The following is a 6,451-nucleotide window of genomic DNA, read 5'->3' on the forward strand; positions in this document are numbered from 1 at the left end:
TTATTGTCTTTTTTTTTGCCAAGGGTCTGCATACAAAATTTTGTGTCAATGGCACAAAAAGTTCAAGATCTAGTCTTCTGTTAATCTTGCTGAAGTGTATGGCATAGCCTGCTGTTGCAGAGGAGAGGAAGGAGAGGTGGTAGCAAGCAGTTAAGTGTTTTGAAGGGATGACAGCAACAGTTATGAAAGAAAAATATGAGCAATAGATGCAGTAGCAGCCTTCTGCCTGTGCACAAACAGTGTGAATCACAAGTTCTCCAATTCCCTGCCAATAGTCATCGTTTATTAATTGTTGACTAAACGAGACTCAACCTGTCCAGGTAATTTAGATGAGAAACTGGAATTCGGATGCAAATCTGTTGCAAACTATCCTAACATTCTATAAACACTTAATGTTCTTCACAGGATTTTACATGTATTATTTAATACAATTTTTATTTACATCAACAAATTAGAAGGAACAAGGGTATGTGCTTGGTCTGATCTTCCAGTGAAGAACATAAAGGAGAGTCGAATAAAAGAGAAGAGAGTCTAATATAAGTCGTCTTCACCAGAAGAACCTAAAATAACACTCTGCTATAATTAGACTCTCCATCTAGTGCCAGTTTCCTTTGAACAGATTTACACAGACCCACATTGTTGGTGTGAACCCTACGAAACTCAAGGCTACTATTTATCTAGTCTGGGGAAGCCTCATTGAACAGAAGTCAAGCAATCTAAAGACTTAATGGACATTCCCCAGTGCCCACTGTGTATTTGTAGGGATGCTTGGGAAACCATAGGATGTGCCTCAGTGAGTTATAAATGTCAACAGACTGAGATGACATTTGAAATCCGTTCTGGTTATGCTATACTTTGGAGAACAATGAGAATGTTCCTCAAACAATGCAGGCAAAAAAAAAATCTCTGCATGTGTGTGTTTCTTTGAAGGTAATAACAATACTAATAACAATACGAGAGCAGGGCTGGGAATCAGAGACACTAGTTTACAAACAGCAGTTTACTGAAGCTGCTGCATACTAATAACTAAGTCCAAATGAGTCAAACAGAGATGAAATGCTGAACAATTAAGATTCTCTCCCCATAAGCCCATCTCTATCATTTTATTAAAGGCTACTGGGAAAACCCTTACTGAATAACTAATTCTAAATTATATTTGATGAAAACAAATTAATGTAATAATTTTCTTTCTGAAATTAATTTAAATCTCTGTGGATGCGGCAACATATTTAGTCTTTACTGTGCATACAAAAAGTTATGAAAAGCCTTATTGCACTCACTGCTTTAGGCAAAGATTCATTGTTTCACAGTCAATGGTAATGGCCATTATTTCAATTTAGCAAATGTGTTTTAATCAATCATTTTTGCCCATTTGGCTTAAATATTTAAAATCACTTTGTATTTTGTCAGTAAAGATGGCGCACTTGCTGAGATGCTATTGGTTACCATGTGTATTGTTTCCAAAAGACTGTATTTTATTTCTAGAAATTCTTTCCCCTGTATATATTTTTTCTCCAACTTTATTCTTGTCATTAAATTCAGTCACAGGAAACACAATCTTTATGCATATTGTGAGGTTCAAATGTTGCTTTTAGTTGGTAAGTGCAAAATGAATCATTTGCATTTACAGTACAGTAATTTAAGTGACTACCCATTTTGTTTTAGAAATATTTGAATTTGTGCTCGCTTCGGCAGCACATATACTAAAATTGGAACGATACAGAGAAGATTAGCATGGCCCCTGCACAAGGATGGCACGCAAATTCATGAACCGTTCCATATTTTCAAAAGAAAAAAAAAAGAAATATTTGTATTTATGTGATTGTCTAAACTAAAATTGTCTTTTTCTTCCAGTTAATCAAAAGAATGCAATTAGTAGGATTTAAAAATATAATAAAAAAGCACTTTTTTTCAGGGTTAAAAGTCCATTTATATTTTATCTAACAATAACACATTAATATGTAAAATACAAAATAAACTGGAAAAAAATAATTAAAGAGACACAAATATCTTTGATGGTATGAGAAAAGGAACTATTTGAAATACATGTATTTGAATGCTAGTTTCAGGGGAAGAAGGGAATGCCTAGAGGCCGGGATGTTTCCTATAAATATATGTTCAGGGTGGGCCCTTATAATTCGGGAAGAGAAAAGTGCCCCCTTCCTTGATTCAACCACGCAATTTACATAACCGCAAGTTAAATTTTTTAAGCTGTCTTGTTCTCTGTTGACAAGTACATGAAATGTTCTGTTGAAAAGCCTGCAGTGAGCCTAATTCTAGGTAAAGATAAAGCCATGGATGAACTTCATTAGGATACTGGATGCAGTACTGCACCTGTCATCTCTCGGTAGAGAGGGCACCAGTAATCCCAGTAAGACCCCAAACTGGAACATCTTTTTCCAGCTTTTCAAAGCGGTTGGACCAGAGGAATGGCCTTCACTCAGAGATGGAGACGGTCTGCTACAATTCCTGTGAATACAGGTCCTCAAAACCTGCCTTGCTGAGAAAGTGTGAGGGAGTCCCTCCTTACAAAGGGAAGCTTCTCCTAGCTTTCCCCCGTTATTTTTGCTGCCATTGACACAGGTGACCTCAACTGACTACAGGCTCCCAAAAATGTGTCGAACAAACACTGCTTACACACAGTTTCCTCCCTCCCTCCCCTCTTTATTTTCTTCCTTCTTTCTGAAAATTCTACACACTGGTGGTCCTGGGTTGTGGGCTATAACACTGAAGCCATAAAGGTCCATTTAGTGTCAAAATGAACATGTGACACATTCAGAAAGGGGTAAGAAGGAAAATCAGAGAGACTTTTAACAGCACTCTGCTGCTCACCACTCTGTTTTTTATTTAATTTCATTCTACTTTCTCTTTTCTTCTCTCTCCCCCTCTTTCTCATTTTCTTTCTTTCTTTCTTGCCATTGATGTTCCTTTTTACTTAGCCTCCCATTTTTCTTTTCTGGTTCTGATCATAAAGTCTAATATTGTGAACTGGTTTTGTGTAGGTCCATTGTGTCAATGGAAAGGGAGAAAAATGTCTGGCTTTGACTCCACAGTAAGCAGGAGAAAGTTAAATATGGTATTTGAAGTATCCAATCGTCCTAAGAGAATAATTTAAGCATGAAACCCAAAGGAGCAGAAAATTCATAACAAATGTAAAATGTTGTTAAAATAGTGTTGAGGTTCAAAGATTGAATGAGTCACTGGAAAATGCAATAAATATGTACTTTATGGTATTATAAAACATAATGTTAATTAAATCCATGTCATCTAATCTATGTTTGGTATTTATAATAATCGACACTGTATAACTAATTTCATTTACCTGAAGGGTCATTTTCTAGATCTAGTCCACCACATACATAAAATTCTTGCAAATTTGCCTTGCTTTGTGTTAAAGGTATGCATAGAGGACATTCATTTTAGTGTGTGAGTGTGACTGGAACTTTATCCAAATGTTCAGTGACTATATGAGTTTGCCTTTAAGAGTTTCTGACCTATATCCCCTAATTCAGAAATCAGAATAGCTTGCGAATCACATATTGAGATTAAAAATGTAAGCCTCTGTAGATAAATAGACGGATGAATAGACAGAGATAATAGTATTCTGCACATGATACAATGTTAATTTTATTTGAGGAAAGTCCGTGAATGAGAAATATTCGTATATTTTATTTTAGTTTTGAGTGTTTTCTTCAGTTTCCTGGATATTGATGAAATTATGAGTTCATTTTATGAACCTCTGTTTATATTGGTGAATACCCAGAAACTACCATAGGGTCTCCTGCTTTAGAGTGCTAATGGTGGCGTTGGGCACATTCTGGGCTTGTGTCTGGACTCTAGGGGAGTTTTTAGCATGTTATCTGAGGCATTCACCTTCCTAGGCCTCAGCTTCATTTCTCCAGCCTGATAGCACTTTCCCTTCACCTGCTTAAAGAGCTGTTTATAAAGGTTAAAATGTGCTGGAATTAGTGTGCTTTCATAAAATCAACAGTGCTACAAAATGCATTTCTTTTTAATTTACTTTAGCTTATTTATATATTTGACATGTTTTTGCTGTAATTACAGGGAATTTGCAGATGAAATAAATACTGATACACTGATTTTCTTAGTGACATGAGAAATGTCAGATACATTTTGAAAAAAATTAATAATTTCTAAAATGCTTAAGAAAGTGATGTAGTCTAAATACACTCTTTGATCATCCTAATAAAGAATTTAATTCCCACACAGGCTTTAATAAACTCTACCAAAACAACAGGGAAATTCATTATTATCCTTATAGTTCAAGTAAATGATGAAATGTTTGTCACTGGTGATATACTAATGATAATTTAGTCAATTGAAATATATATAAAACTAATATGAACATATAATACAATTTTTAATATGATAGACTATTAATGTGTTAGGAAAAGATTATTACATTACATATCTTTTATAATATGTAATTTTTCTAAATACTTTTAAATGACATAACACAATGAAAGGATAAAATTGAAACATTCTAGGTAATGCTCCCAAACCTACACTTTGTGGTACAGTTTTTGAGACATTATCTTTGTGGTATTTTTACTGTATTGTCAGCACTTGCAAAGTGGCCCTTGGAGAGGTCTGGGAGTGTCCCTAGGCCCAAGAGAGAGGCATGGCCCTTAGAAAGAAATTATCACACTTGGATGTGTCACTTACAATGACACAAAGAATGCAAGAATCTAGAGATGACAGGGTAGTATTTAATCAGGGTAGCTCGTTTCCTTCGTCAATCTAGACTAACTTTGGAGATAATTTTAGATATAATGAAATTATAAACTCTCAACACTAAGGCTGAATTGTAAATTTTTCATGGTAGTCTTATCTGTAGCCAGATAAAAAGTGGATTATTTTTAATCAACTAAACTGTGAAAGAGCTCAAGTGAGAAATAATCACACTTAACTATGGAGAACGGTGCTCAAGATACATTATGCTTATGGTGGTGTGTGGAGGTGAGGATATTGATACAGACAGAAAGCAGTCACAAGCCCGCTCTCATCTAAGAGACATTTATGTCCATTAAACTCTCAAGGCAACTGATAAGAAGTAATATTTTTGTTAACAATCAGGTTTTTTTTTGTATTTATTCCTGTTTGCAACTTCTTTTATTTTTATTTTTTATTTTTGAAAGAAAGAAAAAAAAAGAAATGAAGGAGAGGAAGAAAGAGGAAGAAAAAGAGGGAGAGAGAACGGGAATGTAGCTTTATTCTAAAAATGGGTGTTAATAATGGCCGATCAATATTTTGTGTATTTAAAGTGGAGAGCTCTATAAATATTTATTGAGTTTACTTGTTCCAGATCTGAGTTCAAGTCCTGGATATTCTTATTAATTTTCTGTCTTGTTGAGTCTAAATCTCTTTATGGGTCTTATGTATCTGGGTGTTAGGATCGTTAGCTCTTATTGTTGCATTGATCCTTTTACCACTATATCTTTGTTGCTCTGAAATCTATTTTATCAGATGCAAGAACTGCAACTCCTGCTTTTTATTTATTTTTTTATTTTTGCTCTTCGTTTGGTTGGTAAATCTTTCTCCATCCCTTTGTTTTGAGTCTCTGTGTATCTTTGGATGTGGAATGGGTCTGGATGTGGCCTTATCTTCAGTGATCTCTCAGTGAAAGGGGACAAATTCCCTTGCCTTCCACCTTGACTTTACTGACAGCATTAATTTGAATTCTCAGTACTTTGGTGTTGGTTTATTAGACAACAATGCGCAGAGCCATTTCATCAACCAAAGTCAATATTCTTTCTATGTTTAATTAGATTTGAGAAGAAAAGAAAAAGCAGGTAGAAAGTGTTAGATTTACTCCAAAAATAGTTCCACACCTGGCCTAGATAAAATGTGGATAGGGAATACATTGCTGATGGAGTGTAAAGTGGAGAGGTTGGATCATTAAGGTATGCTAGTGAACGCTGTATTTCCAGACTTAGGATTTTATGTTACACCATGGCAAAGCCACGATACTGAAGAAGTTCCTTTAATTGTACATTATTACAGTTTTACTCGCGATAGACACTTAGCTGAAGAGCCCATTGAGACAACCCAAGGATGCTCTCAGAGGTTTCATGAAAACAAACAATTACAAAATAAAAAAAATGACACAATGTAGAATATGGAAAATCATGATGAGTATCTTTGTAATACAATATTTAGACCATGGATTTTAAAAGATAATTTCTTATGTGATTGTATCCTTTTGTCATAAACAGAGTTTTTAATAAGCAGTATCCAGGTCAAAGTGTGAAGGCGTCAACACCTCCCCAGCCATGGAACCACTGCTCATGTTGCAGGGTAAAATTAATCAATTAAAACCTGTTTGATCTGATATAAAGTAACACCAACTTCTCATTCAGTGTCGCTAAAGCTAAAAATAAAACTTCCTGTCCTCTGTTTTTCCTCTAAGGTATCACTGTGCTATGGTAGA

The 6,451-nt window shown here is 35.0% G+C and overlaps 1 non-coding gene across 1 annotated transcript; it reads left to right on the plus strand.

Annotated features, from left to right (window-relative positions):
• Nucleotides 1-1,679: 1,679 nt before the first annotated feature.
• On the plus strand, nucleotides 1,680-1,786 carry LOC118152470 (U6 spliceosomal RNA). Its single transcript, XR_004741231.1, has one exon. It is a non-coding gene; the product is annotated as a U6 spliceosomal RNA (small nuclear RNA).
• Nucleotides 1,787-6,451: the final 4,665 nt, after the last annotated feature.

The sequence above is a fragment of the Callithrix jacchus genome, chromosome 3 (assembly GCF_049354715.1).
Source record: "Callithrix jacchus isolate 240 chromosome 3, calJac240_pri, whole genome shotgun sequence".
In the NCBI taxonomy this organism is placed as follows: domain Eukaryota; kingdom Metazoa; phylum Chordata; class Mammalia; order Primates; family Cebidae; genus Callithrix; species Callithrix jacchus.